Source organism: Anser cygnoides, chromosome 5 (assembly GCF_040182565.1).
Source record: "Anser cygnoides isolate HZ-2024a breed goose chromosome 5, Taihu_goose_T2T_genome, whole genome shotgun sequence".
NCBI lineage: Eukaryota > Metazoa > Chordata > Aves > Anseriformes > Anatidae > Anser > Anser cygnoides.
The window spans coordinates 45,065,635-45,085,311 of NC_089877.1; the positions used below are offsets into that span (position 1 = coordinate 45,065,635).

Consider the following 19,677-nt stretch of genomic DNA (forward strand, 5'->3'; position numbering starts at 1 on the left):
AGGGAGTTGGCCCTTGCAACCAGAATCAAGCATTGTAACACCAACATTTTAGGGCTTTTGCTGTCTGAGGGACTGCACAGAAACACAGACGGTTGTGCCACCCATCTGGCAAAGGGCAGACCTGGGTTCCAGTGACTGTATAATTTCAGTAAATATACACATAAGGTTAACTGAAGCAAAATATCTCTCACATTTCCCTTGTAGCTTTGTAATTGTGGGGAAGTAATATCCTCCTTTTTTCCCATCCAGATTTTCACAGTCAATAATTTTGCTATACGAACTGGTATAGTTTCAAGGGAAAAAAAGATTATTCATCCCACAATATTTGATAGACTGATAGATGGACAATTAGCGTGGGAGATGCAGCTTCACATCTTCCCAGGCATAGGAGACTGAGATTAATTTTCTCTGTCTCTGAAGTGACAGCTCTCATGACTAAGTCATTGGATAAAAGCATGCAGGGTAAAACATCCACCTTGGTGCAGGGATCCACGTGCTTACTGTATTCCAGGAATACCTCTTGCGTTAGACCATACAGAGCAGTCACGTGAAGGAACGGCTGTACTTCTGATCCCAGGACAGGTGACCCTCCATTCAGTGCACTGCTAGGCATGACCATGCTGGGAGATATTAGTTTCCTAGAAAACTTTGTTGAGGAAAATTTAAGAGCCTAAAGCAAGTACAGAGGAGTTTTGAGGATCAAAGGGGTTTTGGATGTAAGTGAACACCAGCTGATCCTGTAAGCACCCAGGTATCTCAGGCATTTGTTTGAATGTAAGACTTTTCTACGTGCTCCTTACAGTAGGAAGCAGGGGGCTGTATAACATCTGTTGTCTATATATCTCAAAGTGACATACACATTTTTATCCCGTTACGTCTCAAGCCCAAGCCATCTTTCAAGCAAGGTCTTCTAAGGTGAAAAAGTAATGAAATAACCCTTTGCATCATAAAGCCCCAGTGGGTTCAGCTTCTGTGTGCAGATTCTCAGATACTATGGTTGATATAAGATTAGAAAAGACTCCACTGCAAAAAAAAACATGTCCTTTGATCCTGTAGGATAATAGGCTGCAGTGTTCCCAGGTTACAGTCAGAAAGCAATCTCCAAGAGGCCAGCTAGCTGGAGCAAAAAATAGGTTTCTATAAAACTAAAGTTAGGGAGAAAGTTGGAGTCTTTTGAATTCAATCACTTTTCAAGGCGTTCATCCCAATGGCATCCAAATACGAAGGTGAGAGGTGTGAAATAAAAAATGGAATAGAGTAGAATAGTTAGGCATTATAAATGAGTAGAAGGTCACAAAGGAGGCAGCTTTTTCTGGAACACATTAGCTTCAGTGACAAGTAAACCTTAAAAGTTCAAAAATCAACTCCATATGGACAATTCAAAGTTCAGTTATTTCTTTAAACTTTTGGACTATACTCTTCTGTGGCATAAGAAAACAGACCATGCTCTGCTGTCATTTATGAGATATAAATGAAGGTAATGGAGAGCAGGTATTGGCCTTTTAATTTCCGTAGCATTACACAAGCAATTTATCTGTCTCATCAGGCAGCAAATCTCCTGAGAAGGGACTTTCAACCAAAACATCCCTTTCACTTAAAAACATGATAGAAATATCTGCTGCTGGAAAGTATTGCTAATTTTATTTCCAAGCTCCAATTGGAACCAGCAAATTCACAGAAGGCAGCAAAAATGGACTTTATCAGAGATACATTTATTTACCCGGCCTTTTTCAAAAGCTTACAGCTGGGGCAAAGACACAAGCAGAACCATACTTTCTCAAAACCATTTTACTTTCTCATTTAAGCTATAGTTTCCACCAAACTCATCTAGATCCTGTCTCCCTTTTTTATTACCGTAACAGGACCATCAGGTTAGAAACATAGCCATATTGGAAGGAAGGTTACTGCTAATGCCAGAAGCTGACTGAGGGACAGCTGGACAGGGTCTGATTCAGCAGCCACTCATTACAGGAAAACACCGAATCTCATCTTTGCTGCATCCTTAGACCAGAGTATCTGGCCTTGTAGTGTTCATGAGGGGCCTCAAGGCTGTAGCCGAGACCAAGTTCACTGACCAGACACACTGCAGCATCCCACCTAGTAGTCTTGAGTGAAACTCCAGGGCATCCCTGCACTGCAGGAGCACTCCTGAACACAGTTATCTAGCAGGTAGGCAGGCACAAGCTCTCTCTCAGCTTAGTCCACTACCTTCCGCCCACTTCAGCCTTTCTTGCAGCAACCTCATGATTTACAGGTGAGTAGATCAGGCTCTGGACCTTCCTCTCAGCCTCCAGTGCTCTGCCATAAAGGCACATGAGTTTTGTGGCAGCTCATTACCATAGGCATAGAATATGCTTGAAGTTAAGCATATGGTTAATTGCTTTCCTGAATTAAGAATCAATTGGTCCTTCCAACACTGATTACAACCCTCTTCTTGCAGTGCACACTGATTCATGGCATTAGCTTCATGGAGCTTATTGAAGAATCAGTGCTAATTTCCCACATCTTAGAAATGTTTAGGTAGATGAGTGTGGAAATCAATCAATGTATTCCCTTTGCCATTATAAATCTTAGCTGCTATCAACATCTAGTGCCAAAAGATGTGAAATAAAATATTTCTCTTCCCAAAACAAATGTGAATGCCTTTGAGAGGAGAGGTCAAGTGGGGTGGGCTACATACTGCATGTGCATGTACATAAATCACTGATAGCCAGATTACTTCCCTATATTGATCAAATCATACTTTCCTAGCAGGTAGATTATCTGAGAAAATAATCACTAAATTAACTTGAGGACACCAGCCTCCCAGCAAGATTAATGATACATAATTTACCTTATGAAAGAAGTAAGCTTCCAATAAATTAGAAGATGCACACCACCATCAAATCAGATTTAGTATCTCCAGCACTCACCTTACTGAGTAGCTGACAAATGGATTTCACATTCTTTCAAACACATTAGAAGTATTTTCTTGTCAAAAACCCTGCTGCATAAGCAAATGTCTGCTGACTTCCCCTAAGCATGCTATTTATACCAAATTCATTTCAGGGACAAAGTATTTGCATTCACAAATATACGTGTCCATACACAGTAAGAGAGGTTTAAAAGAACTGTGATTCCTTAAGTTAAGACTTATTTGCCATGAGTTTAGATGTTCTTTACTGAACTGAAAAATAAATCCTCCTTCAGGGGCAAGATTCATCTTGAAGTTGGAAATACGGTACTAGACCTTGACTAACAGCATGCTGTTTGCACCTCCAGAAGCAGCCCTGATTCTGATAGTAACAGTCTCCCCCTCAGCTCCTTCCTACATCATCACTCTTGTACTGTCATCTTGTTAGGACCACCGGAGATAGACATTGTGAGTTTTTTTTCCCAAATTATTTTTCCAAGGGCTATATTTATGGTTTACATTCCTGTAGTCCATGATTTTTTCCACTAGTATCATCAAAAAAAAAAAAAAAACTAGCTCACTTCCATCTCTTCTTAATATTTTTACCCTCTAGCACCCACAGTAGTTACATTTTAGCTTTTTAGGCTTATTTACTTCTAGGTGATTGATTGTTACTGATTACACTCCACAGTGCTGTCACAGGAGGGAAAGGGTGAATAGAGGTTATAATTAACACTGTTTCTGAAAACATTAATCAGATATTAACCAGCCTTCACTACACCCTCAAGAAGGAAAGGGCTGTATTTCACATTTTACGCATGGGAAACTGAGTCAGGGAGAATGGATGTGACATGCCCACAGTCCAGAAGTGGGTCAGTTACAGAAGAGCAGAGCATCGTAGTGATAAGCTCGGGGGTTCAGGCAGCACTGCTGACACTGACTCTGCAGTCCCATGATGGAGGGATGGGGCTGGGTGACTGCTGCTTGGCACCAAGAGAGATGACAGAAACAGGGACCTCAGGATGGAGTACTGGGGGCGAGCACTGTTGAAGGAACACTTCCTACTATAGCCAAGTAGGGAGAGGGTGAAGGGTAATATCTGCTCCCTGGGGAGACTGCCTTCCTCACACACTCACGTCTACTACATGACAGATCACAGCCATCTTCCAGTGGCATCAGCAGCAAGAAGTCTGGCTTTAGAGAGTCCTGGCACAGGAAAAGGAGACAGTAGGTCTATGATGCTTCCCCAGACCTAGGTAATAACCTGTTTCACCTGCATCTTCAGCCAGTCCTGTGCTAAGTATCAAATAAGGAATGGAGGGGTGAATAAAGGACTCATATGATCCCATCTGGAATTTTAGGAAGTGACTGAAAATTCCCACCAGACCCAAAAATACTGTGAATCCATAGCACAAAAATTAGGAGGAATGGCTGACAAACTCAGTGACTTGCTGGGGAAAGAAGCCCACAGATATAGCTCATACAAACTGTACTTATAAAAGTACAATTTGCATGGTATTTCCATTGTCTGGCATATTTGCAAGATGTGACATGGTTCAGCCTAAATAATTCTTTGATACAGACAGTTATGAGGATGAACTTTCTGAGCAAAGCAGATTTGAACAATACATCTGATGGTTTCTGTTGACAGTTCTGTCTGACCAGAAAGCTATCTAAAGTTAGCCTTAATGATACATCTCAAAACGATAAAATTCAGAGATAAAGCAACTCAGCAAGGGAGCACTGACTGTAAGAAATTTAAAAACTAGAAGCAGAGTAAAACACAATAAAACAAACTCCTCCACATCAGCAGTATACACATAGAGTCATTCCACAGTTCTGGACACCTTTGTTTGACATAACCAGGAAGAAACATTTGTACCAAAAAAAAAAAAATGGTTTGAAAGAAGTATAGAGAATTTGGTTCACAGTGGTAACCTGTTGCTGCTTTGCCACTGTGGATATAACACAGAGTTCCACTTTCAAAGAGGCAAAAAGCCTTGGCATGTTACCCAGCCTTGTGCAGAATACACGTTTTCAAAAACGTTAGCTTACTTTTGCATAGAAAGACTATTACAGCCTGCAACATTATTTCTGAGTGTAACCATTATGGGAGGTGTTTTCGTTTGGCAAAGGCCAATTGCAAAGACAAAGGCACAGAAAAATGTACGCTGCAAAGGGGGAGGGAGGGAGGCAGGGAGGGAGGAAAGGAGGAAAAAAATTGAATGTTTTTCATCACCACATCTGAATGAGCAAAGGGTGCTATTGCACACATTCAGGCAGATTCAATCAGTTCACCGCATACTTTCACAACCACCACTGCTGAGTTTGGGCATTAGCAGGAATAATGGTATGTTGCACTGTCTTCTTGCTCAGTTTTGTGCATTATTTCTCAAGATGTTTGTCATTTCTGTAGGCAGCAGCTGTATCCACCTGCTTATGCTAAGTCAGAGTGCTAGGGTCTAGAATTATGCTTCTTGGAACGTGGTCTCCATGGCACAGTGAATTTCACTGCTGTTTTACAACATACGCTAATCTAAGCACCATCAAAACTCAGAAAAAATGAAAATGGAAAGGTACAATAAAGATGCGAAAAAAGCATATCTTCTTCCATTTAACATGTAAACCAGTGTGACAGGCACAGTGCTCACGTGGATTCCGAGCAAGAATATCGCTTTACGAATGGACAGTCTTCCTTCATTGCACATGCTTCTCTCCAAAACCACTGAAGAAAAGGTGACATCGGGCAGTACAAATATGAAAATCATAGGCTCAGTGACATGTTATACAGGGCATAAGAATATGTCTGCTTCCCAAAGTGCAATAGACAATGACAGAATGAAATAAGGGCAGTCAGACCCATTTCTCACACATGCTTCTGAAGCAGAGCCATCTACAGATACAGAAATTGCACAGCTGTTACTTTTTGAAGAGGCTGGCAATGTCACACTCCAGGAGTGCAAAGCTCAAGGGGTATTTGGTGACTTCAGTCAGAAAGGGCCACTTTGAGGAAAAGAAACGCTGAAAACACAGCTATGCCATACACATTCAAATGGCTGTGCACTGACAGTGACCCTGGAGTACAGAACCAGCAGCTGGGCAGAGGAATGCAAATAAAATAATAGGCTCGCTACTGAGCATTACTACATGTGCCATGTTGAACCACTTGGAAGAAGGCAGGAATGTTGAGTCGTTTATTTCTCACAGCAGCGGATGGCCGTGCATAGGAAACAAGAGAAATAAGCCAAAAAGACAGACAATGAATCAAATGTGGTTCTACCAAAAGCCTGCACAATTCCATTGCCCTCTGTGGGTGCTTCTGATGACTCACTGCTTAACTCTGGGTGACTTCTTTGAGACTGCACATACAGATACTGTGGCTAAGTCAAATATAACTCTATGAAAACGCCAGTTTAAGGAATTATGGCTTTTGTGTCCTGCCCTGAAGATGCACAAAGCATCCTGCATATCCCTTCACTTTATCACCATTTGGCAACCCCCAGAATGGCTTCCATCTGTAAACATTCACAGGACCATGAAAAGAGTTACATGCCCACACTTCTCCAAATACAGCAGATTCAGAGTGCAGAACTTGCTAGACCAAGCTTACTACTTTCTGCCAGCTTTGTCTCATTACCTATCATGTATTATCTCTGCTAGCAATAAGCAGTCTTCCTTATTACCATTGCAATGTTCACATAATTAAGTTGTTCTAAAATTCCAGGCTATAACTGCTTATAGACTTGGATGAAATTGTTCTGACAATACAGAAATGCTTATTCTCACTAACCAGTTTATAGGAAAAGACACCTCCCAATTGTATGTGCAAAAATGTTCTGTCTACTTCATTAGATGTTGTCTTATAACTGAGTATCTTGATTGAACTGCTCATTAAAGTTAGAAGTGTTCGGAAATCTTTGCAAGTATATTTATCATCACTGAGGAAAAGGTTACCTGAGGAAGAACAGAGTTCTAGGCAGACGTTCTGCTTTGGGAAGAAATGGGCCACTGTTCTCACAAGTTTTGACAATTATCCTTTCCTCTCTGCCAAATGAACCTAACAGAGAAGTTCTAAAGCTCAGTGAAAGTCTCAGATAATTATGAAGTTTGTATCTTCTTGTCTATTTTCACATGCAGTAGCTAATTTCTTTTCTTCACATTTTACTAGAATAAACTGCTGTTTCGCTATATCATTGAATTATATCCAGTATTAAGTAGAATTTCAGGTTAGTGGCACAAATATGACAATCACATTTCCCAGGAGTGGCATAAAACATATCAGTGTGTAAACATGCATGTTACATCTATTTACTCATGGAGTGACATATACTTTACCCAGCTAGGGGAAGACACCAAGTGTATAAACTTGGAGGTAGGCCACTGGCCCGCAGAAGTAGCAAAACCATCTTCCTGTGGCAAGTAGCTTTTTATTAGCTGCAAGGACTCAAAATCCAAGACTCAGTACTATGCAAACCTGTGACACAAAATGCTTTTGATTCCTTTCGTCACCTTTTCTGTTCTTTCCTCTGTCATATATACAATAAAAAGTTGGAGAGTGCAGGAGTATCATTTTACAGTAGCATCAGAAATAACAGACATTGGAGAAAGAATTAGGACAAGCTAAGTCTCTGGGCATTACACATACAAAATACAACATTAAAAACAGCAGAGAGGGAAAACTGCATTTTTTTTTTTTCTCCGATAACAAAACTACCTAACATGGGATTTTTAATGATTAATCATAGAGTCATAGAACAGCTTGGGTTGGAAGGGACCTTAAAGATCATGGAGTTCCAATCCCCCTGCCATGGGCAAGGATGCCGCCCTCTAGATCAGGTTGCCCAGGACCTTGTCTAACCCGGTCAGGAACACCTCTAGGGATTAGGCATCCACAGTTTCTCTGGACAACCTGTTCCAGTGCCTCAAAAAACACTGGAAAAAGATAGGATTGCCTTTGAAATGAAATGAAAAAGGTAAATGAAATGAAACGAAGAGGATAGGATTGCCTTTCCAAAATTTCTCTGAGTACTAAATGACCCTTGATTCTTCCATCTGAGGGTGATTTATCTGATTTCATGATTAATGCTTATCTTTTTTTTTTTTTTTAATAAAAGTTTGGTCTATCTACTTCTACATATTATTCCCCTGGTGCCAGTTCAGACCCCCCATCAAAACCTTCTTCCTAAAACAACAACAAAAAGACTCCACTCCTCCTGTCCTCTGTTAAACCCCAGGAGGGAAGCAGGAATGAGGTCAGGCTTGCTAACCTTTCCCCAGCTCTCAACAGGACCAGAGATATCTAACTCCTCCTTGGATCTATCCTCAGGTTTAAAACTGCAGATTTCTGGGGGAGATGTGTTGGAGATTTTATGGTATATTAAAAAGCTACGTTTTCTTCTTCAAACCAGTGGCACAGAAGGATAGCAGAAAAGAGTAAGGAAATAAGTTAATGTATAATACAAAACTAAAAGGACCAGACTTTTTAAAAGAAGCTTTCTCAACCGGCTTTCCCTCATATAAATCCCTTTCTGTGTAATCTTTCCATTGCAATTCCTTCCATGCAAATCAAAGTGCTTTTTAGGATGAGGAAGTCAGGCCAAGCAAATAAAAGATCCTCCTCTAGCTTTAGCACAGGATTAATCAAGAAAAGTTGAGATATAATACAAAAAAAGATAACAGGCTTCTACCCTGAGCTCGCTTGCCATCTGCTTTCACCAGGCAACTAACACTCCCACACATGTCTAGAGAAGGGTAATCATATAGAGAGACATTAAACAACACTAGAGATATGTATATGCTAAATATAAAAGAGAAGAGAGAAAGCAAACTTTAAAGGAGTAGATTCACAAGTAGGATTTTTGTCATTGTTATAGTATCCAACTGTAACAATGTTGTATTAAGCACTCTTTTATTTTATGTCTTGAAAATATCCTTATACAATGTGGTGATGATGGGGGTGGCATTCAGAGAGAAAGAATGAGTTTTGTGATTTGGACTTTTGTCCACATAATAGAGCTCACATCACTTTTTTATACTCTGAAATCTGTGATACTCAAAGAACTGAAGGAAATGAAAGATGTGAAATACCTATGATGATGTGTGCCAGCAGTTATTATATAATCCAAGCCCTTAGCTGGTACTTGAAACCACTTCTACCAACTTCAAAAATGAAGAGCTTTCTTCCAGCCTCCCTGACTCATTTGGTTCTTGTACTGCAAAGAGAGAGCGCTAGCTAGCATGTTGAAGTGTCCCCTTTTAGGGAGAACATGGGCATATCATGAGAGGAGGTAGGTAGAAGTATCTCACAGTATTTTTGCCATATAACCACAAAATAGTTTTTTGTGGTAGATAATGAAAATTTATATTTATAGGCAACAGCTAAGAAGAATAATATGATTTTCAGCATTTTCTAATTGTACAACTTAAGCTGCATTAAACTGAAAGAAGTTTTATTTTAGAGATGAAAGCAAATGAACCCAAGGCAAAGAATATCAGTTCATAAAGGTCAACTATATTCCCAGGCTCTTGCCTGCAGTGTTGACTTTTCCAGTGGTGCTGCTTCTTTGATGGAATTATATCTGTGCAAAAATCTTGTCTTCCTAGACTGTACTGGTCTATACTATATAGGCTACTGATACTGCTTTACCCAATTTCACATGAAAGATAATCTTTAATGTCTCAGTTATAGGTTACTACATGTGTTTATTTTCAGAGTGGAATTTACTTTTGCATACTCATTAGCATCAGTTTTTCATTGTATTATTAATCACTGTATTTCTTTAGTGTCTGAGATCAGGGACATAAAACATATTTACAGATATAAAATGATGCCTATCAGAAGAGAAAGAACTAGGATTAACCAATAGACTGGTGCATTGCTTTTTGCGAAGTTCTTAAGTGCAGTACTACTCAGCAAGAGTAAATTCAACAAAGTTTGGATCTATGCAAGTTCCTAATAATGAAGGAAATGCTCTAGCAAAGACAGGAATAAAACTCATGCTTCTTACCTTTCAGACATGCTGTTAACAAGGGTGCAATATCTTACATTTAGTGTAATTAAATCTTGATATCCCCTGCAATTTCAACTCAGCAAGGTATCCATCTATTCACAGCTTATTTGCACCTTTTCAGGAAAGAAAATAGAATCTTGGGTATATAATTAGCCACAATGACCTACATAACTGTCATCTGCAAGGCTGCAACTGAATCCCTGTCTTGGTAATACTGGTAATCCCATAGTGGGGATTCCTGCTTCTTAGAAAGCCATACATTTCACATGCAATGGGCTTCCACTCTTGCTTAGCTGTCCCTTTATTGCTAATTCTCATGGTTTGGATTCACTTTGTATTAAGGGACTGAATAAACTGGTTCTGGCAAATAAACTGTTGGTCCAGGCACCAACACATCCTGTCTGCTTGGTATCCAGTTCCCTCAATACATGTTGCTCAGGTTCTATCACTTTCTACCACCTAGAGATTAATCATTCACCTGATTAAAATTATATCTTTTTATTAATTAAGGATTCACGCTAATATAAAGGAGTGCAGTAAGAAATCTTCTTGTGAGAAAATACTATGTACTCTGGATACAGAGAATGCACCAGGCTGTGGTTTTCTAATGAATGCCTCCATTTGAAGAAGAGATGTAATGCTTTGTGTTAATGAAGAGTAAAACTAAAAGGAACCATTAAGATTGACTTTTCTGGCTCCCTCCTACAAAAGCACAAAATCTTACCTGTCAACAACTGCATGCTGCAACGTGTCTTGTGACTGACCCAGGGTGTATCATTCAATAGCGCATTTTATCTTGTCTGAACAACTTCAAGAGACAGACAACACATGACTTTAAAAAGGTTTGTGTGACTACACCCACCTTTGAGAGAGCTGGCAAGTAGAGAGGAACTCAGTAAGACTAAGCCTGGACACTTCCCAGACATTTGTTCTAAGACATAAACCACAAATGCTCTGGCAATTATCTGATTCCAGCAAACAAACACTGGTATATGCAAACTCATTGTTCTTCACACCCTCTCTGACTTCTAGTCTGCTGGCAATCCTTTCGTCTGTCTTCATTGCTATTAGGACATGTCTTATGTCTCATGCATTAACTTTCATGTGTTTCTTACTCTGGTGTTTTTCTCCTTTTTTTTTCTTTCCGGACTTTGTTCACTTAGGTCTTTACTAGTATGCACAACATTTAAAATAGCTGCTTCTTTCACACTATTTTACCAGCCTATTCCTGAGGTCTCTAAGGTTTATTCTCTCCACCATTTATAAACTTCCTTTCTCCAATACATTCTCTGCTAGTCCAACTATAGCCTCTTACCCAGCTAATGCTCAAAAAAGAAGCCTTGCTTTTAAAAATTCAAACCATGTTCTTCTTATCTCTGAGTTTTACTTTGGCTTGACATGAAAACAATTCTACAAGTATTTAATAATCTTTCTACCTAAATCAACTTTCAACATGGCAGACAGATCTATTTCATTAAATGACTCTTCAGTGGTGCCATCACCTCCATTTCCTTCCAGAATCATTTCTTTCTTTCCCAGTCTCTTTCCATTTCTGCCTGCTTTCCTCCACTCACAAATTACTTCTTTCATTGAGCCAAGTCCCCACAGCCTTAGCAGTGGTTCTGAATATTTATTATTTAATTTCTTTCTTGGTTCTTTCCATTTTTTCAGCTGAATGTCATAAGATTCCCAGAGGATCCATAATGCTACCTGCAACCAGTTTTGGAACAGGATTCCTTTGTTACCCACATCTTTCATCTGGATGACTTGGTGAGTCATATTGGTCAGGGTGGCAAGAACTTCAGACTCCTATCTAACTTAGAAACACATTCTTTTTGTATTGTATTGCTACCCAAAACTAGGGTTCATCAGACTCCCCCCCCTCCCCGGGCAATCACTATGAAGCTTTTAATGCATTTTTGGCATCTCTCGACAAGGCTTTGAGTTAAGCAGCCGACAAACATGCTTCTCCAAAGCAGACTTCAACATTCCAGCTACTCATCCTATTTTGATTGACAGATTCCCATAGCTTATCAGGATCTTCATTAAACTTCTCTGGGCTGCTACTGTCTACGTAAAGCAGACACTAGCCATTGCATAACTGTTCTTTGACTGCCTGTTCTCCATCCTCTTGGTATCTCTAATTACTTTCCTGTCTATTCTGTCAATCTAACTGTGCTATTACATTTGTTTCATTTAAACAGTTTTCTGGAAGATATATATGGGAACCTGGGCAAGAAAATCTTCTCACACCCTGCTGCTCTCTGTGATGTGTATTCTGTAGGCTTCTTTTCATTTCTGTCACAACCTTGATGTCAGGGTTTATTCTGAACTTTTTCCTGCCACTGCAAATCTGACACTGTGATATTCTCTGAATACCATCCTATTGTTTTCTGATAACATTCTTCATGTGCCTTTGTCCTCTCATCTGAACTACCAAGCCTTCATCTACTGGCTTCATCAAATCTCACCTCCCTGTTGGTGTCTATGAGTTTTCCTTTATGCAAATTCCCCTTCAGATTTTTCTGTTCCTTTCTTTCTCTTCTCAGAAACCAGTCCAGAGTTAGAGCAGAATCAGCCTGGAAATTATTTCAGCAAAAGTTTTTGCATTGGAAAAAGACAATTAATAAATACCAGTGTGTCGCTGGAACAGGCTAATGCCACAATGAAACTTTCTTCAAGAGGAGATCTTGTATATCCAGAATGGAATTTCTATTCAAAACTAGCTGCACAGAGAGGCCCCCAGTATGGCCAGTTATTCAAGAGAAACACCTGTTCAAAACCCTTTGCTTTCTGATTTTAACTTCAAGTTTGGCGGATGCATAAGAGATACTCCATACCCATCCAGCCAAATTAACTTTTTCATTTTTTGTGAATATCCCTTTGAATCTGTTCCAGTCAATTTAGCAGATGTGTTCTCTCTGTTCCTCAGATACCAACCATCAGCAGTAGCTCAAGGGTATTCTGCTACTCAGTGGCTTTCTGAACTTCCATCTGCCCATCCATTTTTTCACCTCAGATCTTACTGAAGTGCCTTTCAGCTCCCCCTGCTTATAGTTCTGTCTTTCTCAGTACCTTTTTACTTATTTCTTAAATCAGTAAAGCATTTTGCTGTTCTCTTTGTGTGGCAGATGCAGTCCTAAACATAAGATGATTGCATTCCCTTTGAGTGGGGCAACATTCCTATTAGAATATCAACCAGCACACTGAGACAAATGCGAATTTCTTCTCTACCTCACTGTAAACTGACTTTCACTACAGTAAATATAAATACCACTGCAAGCACACTGTAGGAAAATACACAACACAAATAAGTACTTCTAACTCTCAGGGAGATTCCAGCAGGGTTCTGGCTTTGGCAAGTGAAAGATTTCAGCCGGTACATCTTATTACATGGGTGGTCGAGTTATTGAACTTTATTGACAAAGGGCTGGATTTTCCAGCAAGACGGAGCTTCATTAAAATTCTGCAGAGACTGAAAATTCAATAATCTGTCTCACAAAGCACTGCATGAGTAGGGCTGATTAGGCAATTTCTCTCTCATTCCATTTCTTTTGCTAAAAGCATTGTTACTTCTTGTTGGTACAAAAAGACAATCATTAAATGAGCATTCACTATAGTTGATTAAGCAGAAAGTTTTAAAGGTGCATTGGCTCCCTTTCTCGAGGCTTAATTGAGGCCTTAAAAAAAGTTGCAATAACACTACAACAACAACACTATCGCTCTAGGTTGAATTATTTAAAATTTGGATCTGATGAATCCATTCTTAGCTTTTCTTCCTTTTTTTTTTTTTTTTTTAAAAAAACTCTCTGCTTTCATAGCTACTTGTACATTTGCAGCCAACTCTACTCAGTGCTGGAAAAAGTGTGTAAATTACTCTCTATTCCTAATTCCTTTCCTTCTAGATCACAGCTTATTTGTTCCCATTGGGTTTCAGATAAAGAGACCCCATAAGAACAGAACTGCAAGATCAGATCAAAGATTCATCTAGCTGATTTCGTAGTTCCTAGCAGTGGTTGTAGGCACTTAGGTAGAGGGGTGGCAGAGCAAGCTTACTGTTATACCTCCCCTGGGAAAGTTATTGGCTTCAGAAATCCATAGTTTAGGGACTTCTTGACACAGAGGGCTGTATTCTCGTGTTTAACAACTGTTTGCAGATTTTTCTTGTGGGCCTTTCTTTATTATAGTTTTTCCCACAACAAGATGGTACCCTGTAACTTACAGCTAGGTTTTCCATTAAGCAAAGACAGTTTAGAGAATTTGGGACCATACATATCCGTTCTCAAGGGTCTGTTCTCAGTAATAGCAGCAGCACTTTCCTCCCTTCATTTTCTGCATCCCGGGGGGAGGTTTTTTGGACTGCTCCTAAACAATGCAAGATGAAAAAGGCTCAAACTTACAAAACCTCTAGAAAAGACATAGAATTGTAATCCTGACTGTTCCTCTTGTCCTATCTATTTCTTCTTGAGTATTACTGCTGCTGTTTTTTCCAAGGCAGGTCAAGTGCACCCAAAATGTATATAAGACTGCATCAAACATAGCTATGTGTTTGCTTGATAGCATTAGTTATCTAACCTGTCTGTGTCCTAAAACTGCTTGGCCCTCAAAAACAAGGTGAGGAAGCTGCTTTGTTCACTGTTTTATGCTATGGTATTTTTGGAACATGGATCAATCCGCTCTGATCCTGATTGTACTGGGGGGGGGGGGGGGGGAAGACCGATTATCACAGTCCTGATTTTAGTGGTATTCATTCTCTGGTCAGATGAACTCCCATTAACCTTAGTGAACTTTTGCCTAAGTTAGCACTGCCAAAAACAAAACAAAAGTCTTCTGAACATGGTCTAGGATTGGTATAGATACATAAAACTGTACATTGAAATATCAGTGCAAAACCTAGGTATTGCAGCTTCTCTCACCCTTTGACCACCATGCTGTTTCTGAGGCACTGTTTGATACTTGTCCTGACATTTTTTTTCAATTAATGGCACACAAAAAAAAAATTAAAAACGCAGCACAGTGAGAGACATAGGGCAGCAGAACAGATGTCTAGCCTGAGACATCTGGATACAAGATGATAGGATAAAGAGCATCAGGTGACAGCGGGACCCCAGCCAGATGCCAGCAAACAGATGCTGAGCAGGGAAGGGAGAGCTGCTCACCGCTGCCCTGCAGAGACAAGGATGAAGGCAGGAAGGCTCAGCTGACCGTTCCACACTTAATTCCTGAGGAAACCAAAGATACCATTCCTCAGATTCCATGTTTGGAAACATTTAGCTTCAAATCTGAACATGTTTTTAGAGGCCTCTGCTTCCTACAGCCTGGAAAACCAAGGTTTCAAGAAATATGTTGTCTTTTCTGGTGGCCTGGGAGATTCTCCTGCGCAGGACTAGACAGCTGTCTTCCCATGGCTAACAAAGAGATTCCTTCACAAAACTGCTATATCCCGAAGGTCCTGTGTTCGTTTATTCTATTTTGCAGTTTCTCTGGCAGATTTCTGCCAGAGAAAGTCGCTGGCAGTGTTCACAAGCCTGCACGAGGGGGCAGGAGAAGCTAACAGTTTCGGCAGCTAAGGCTGCCTGACTCAAGAGAAGCAACTGACAGAAGTGACTTCTGCACCGCTGGTCCCTCTGGTTCTTTACCCTTCTCCTCTCCCTGAAGACACTTTCCTGCAAGGCTATTTTGTAATACAGGCTAGAAAATAAATATGACATGCACTAAAACTTATGTCAACAAAGGTCTGAAGATTTTACTCAAATGTACACAAGCTGCTGAGATTGTTAGTAGGAAAAGGGCATTTTTGCATAGTCATTTCCGTTCCTGTAATTGCACTTTGAAATAAATACCAGTAAGAACTGCAGTTAAAAGACAAGTCAGGACATTCCTTTTCCTTATGTCTTTTCTCTGACCATAATTAAGACATTGTGCTTTAAGATCAGGAAATACAAACGCCAGGGCCTGGGAGATGTGAGGAATAGAGTTGCAGAAGAAATCAGTAGGATGCCACTTTGCAGTTCCAAAGGAGTCCAGCGAAGTGGAGCAGAGCTTGAGTGAGCCAAGCCATGATTCCATGTAAATCGACATCATTCTCTTGATGCAGTAATACACAATTTACACCTAATAAAGAGTGGCTCACATTCTTCTGTGGGGAGAAAAAAAATGCTGAGAATAAAAAAGTCTTGTTCATATGTTTACCAAATCCAGCTATTTGCTACAGTAATAACCACTAAAATTTGTTTTGGAGCACTACCCTCCAGTCTTCTCATCTCCTGTACTTTTTTTTAAAAAAAATAAGTATATGCACAACAACCATGAGAATGAGTGATAGGTCTGAAGCTGAAACCAACTACTTTTTTTCTGGAAAGTGAATAATTTAGCCTTGCCATAGTTTGACGAGGCAGAAAGCTATTGTTTTCCTGTAAAGATAGGAAAATAAGGGCTCTTGAAGAAAAAATGGCTTGGTCAGGACTCTATAAGAAGACAGAGTAAATGAGAAGTTACTTGTTACTCAATACCTCGTCAGGATCCATATAAAGTGCTGCTCTAACAACCTTCCTTCATCTGCACAATAATCCTCAGTATCCCTTTTCATCTGCAATACTGTCCTACATAAGAGGATGACATGAACCAAGGTAAATCACTGAGCTCTGAAACTATAGGCCGTGCTACAGGGGAAAGAGGTACAAAAAGTGATGACTTTGCAAGAGGTGGCTTCACTTGTTTAATTGCTGATGCAGAGAGAGTCATTCCCTCTGCCATAGCTGAAAATGTTGCCCTTTTCTTTGCACTCATCCTGTTGCTTATCTAATTTGTGAGCTGACTCAACTTGATGAACCAGCTAAAAATGAAGCTAATAATACAGCACGTAATTACCAAGTTCACCTCTTGCAAAAAGGGACAAGATGGCAAGCCACCTCTGGTGTTCTACAAAACCTCACCCTACCGTGCCTAGAAAGCACACCAAGCCCATTTAAATCAGGTATACTCTATTGACAGTGCTATTTCACCGTCTTAGCTCAGGAGACCCATGAAGCAAGCAGTAAGTGTGACACCTCCACAAGCATTGGGACAGGCTTGCCTTAGCAGCAGGAGAGAACTCAGCTCCACGCTCCTATCAACTTTCCACATCCACAGCAAAAGCTCAGGCAGAGGTTAATGTTCCAGTACTTAGTGCTGGGACTGCTGGTCCTCTTGAACTATTTCCTCTCTATTGATGGGCTTATTTCTGCCAGTGACTGTCCCCACATAAATCCTGTCACCTCTTCCCTATTCCAAGGCCATCTCTTTCTTTCTCTTCTATTCTTCTGCCAAGTAAGCGCGTACTTTGTTTCAACTCTTCAACAGAACACCTCAGAGTAAAAAGCACCCCATCTTCTTTCCCCAGTATAATAGTATTAGTTAACAGTGGCAGTAACAAGGAGGGTTGCTAGATGTGGGTACAACTATTCTGAATGTCCGTATTTGTTAGGACTCAGGTTAGAGCCTGTCTGACTTTAAGTATCAGAGGAGTGTCTCTGATTTACACAGGCCCATAAGCTGACTTAAAATTAAGAGTGTTTTAAGTACCTTACTAAATAGGACTTCACTGAGCAATGACCATAAAGGATACAACAATAAAAATATCCAGCTGTTGGCATTGAGGAAGCCTTCTTCATACTGGGTGGCCAACACCACATTTTCAAAGCAGAGAGGTGAAGCTTGTAATTGAGGCTTTCCATGCATGTTCAGATCAGGGCCTGACAAAGAAAACCATTAGAAGCAATGAGAAGTCTTGTGTTGACTTAAAAACATTTTGGATAAGACTATTCCATAGCAAACAATCCTGCCTCAGATTGGCACTCAGAGGCTGGAGACAGATTGTAGATATAATGAAAGAAGCTTGGCCCAAACACACCACCACTGAGTAAAGGATCTGTCCCTTATCCCTGGCTGATCTTTAACATGGTCTGCAACACAATCCCAAGTCTGCGTGCTGCAGCTTGAGACCATCATTATTACTTGACTCTGAGGTCTCTGTGTTCCACCAATTCAACCAAGCAGAAGAATAGGTTTGCATAGCCCAAGAACTAACCATTGTATAACTTGGTTGTTTTTATTATTTAAGTGAAGGGCTGTATTGTGGCTACATTTGCCTACAGCAGAAGTTCTAATCAATGGGAATTGTATGACAAAACTGCTAAATGCTGAAGCAGAGGTGAAACAGCAATGGTTAAATGCCTCCCTCCTGTGACAGTATTAGCATGACTGCTAGGAAATATGTGCTTGAAAATGCCAGAGAAAGTGATTTGTCTATGACAGAAACTGTTTTAAGAGAGAAAATGAAAACCACAACCACACAAAAATAAAGCCTCTTTTAATGAGCTTCGGATGCCTTCTGGAAAATTGAGAAGGGCTTTTAATGCATAAATGGTTCTTCTGGTATATCATTATATTTTCTGGTGGCAAGTTTTGTTTTTTTATTCTTTTTTTTTTTTAACATTACCAAGTATATACTTTTTTATTTAACTGAGAACAGGGCCTTTGTTGTTAGAAACAGAAAGCAGGAAGGACCAAATTGCTCCAGTCATCAGAAGAACCAGTGTGAGAGATGTTTACCTGAACCTACCCTAAATTCCTGAGGATACCCACCAGTATTTCCTGGAGGATGGTTTGGTAATCAATTTGAGTTTGTGCTGCTGAGCATGAGTCATTGGAAATCATAATGATCACGTTTCTGTATCATCTCTCAGGTGAAAGTGAGAAGATGGGAGGACATACAAAAGAATTCTAAGATGTCTTGGTAAACCTTGGGCACAGAAAGCAGCCTGTAACACTCTTATAATAAAGGGTATGATGGTTTTCAGTCTAGGTGACTGTTGCAACCCAGATGTATGTCAGTCTACTGCTTTCCTATTGAATTTTCTTTTGTCGTATTGCCTGCTCTGAAGAAAAGACAACTATGCCATTTTATGTCATGTCATCTGCTCTTTAGTCTCTTATTTTATATATATTTATATTTTAGTGGCCTAATCATTAATTAGTGCTATAAGTTGAAAAACTACACATTAGAGTGAAGGATAAGAACAGTAAAGTGGTAACTTGTCACTGAAGAAGTAATCTTGAACTTGTTAGCTATGGGTATGCCAGAGCTTGCCATTCATATTTTTAAGTGAAGTTGTACAAATGTATGACGACCCCTGCCCTCTCAAGAGGAACAAGTAAACCATTGAAAACTACAAACAGTCTAGCATTGCATTCACTGTACTAGTCAATCATATTGTATTCCTACTTGCTTTTCAACCTTGTGCATATTGACCCAGCCTTCAGAAACGCTGAAAGTTTTCCCATATGGGAATTATTTACGGCCTTTTTGCAGACTGAAGGTCTATACTCATCTTTAACACTTCTCGAATGAGTAATCTAGCCATGAAAGAAAGGTGGTAGCTCCTCCTCAAATTTCATGAAAAAATAACAATGTTTACCCAAAAATGCAAGCCAGGCACTTATCTGCCAGAAGCAGTTTCAAAACCTGAATCTCTGTTCCAGAAATGCCACCTCTGAGATCACCCTCTAAATCTAGGCAATACAGAGAGCATAAGATTCTCCTGTCTCATCAGCATTGCCAGTTGGCTGGATTAGACTTTCTCTCATCTTCTCCATTTGGTGTGACTGCTATTCTTAGACACCTAAATTCATTATGTAATGATCAGAAGTCAGCCCTGTGCATTCCTGTACTGTAACCAAGCTTTTGAATTTGGGGAAGGAATTGCTGTACTGAATGTCATATCTAATTCCTAC

At 40.0% G+C, this 19,677-nt stretch overlaps 1 long non-coding RNA gene across 1 annotated transcript; it reads right to left on the bottom strand.

The window, feature by feature from the left end:
- Positions 1 to 15,038: 15,038 nt before the first annotated feature.
- LOC136790949 (uncharacterized) lies at positions 15,039 to 17,457 on the bottom strand. The gene is made up of 2 exons (XR_010831909.1): positions 16,416 to 17,457; positions 15,039 to 16,042 (listed from the first exon to the last, which is right to left on the bottom strand). It is a non-coding gene; the product is annotated as an uncharacterized lncRNA (long non-coding RNA).
- Positions 17,458 to 19,677: the final 2,220 nt, after the last annotated feature.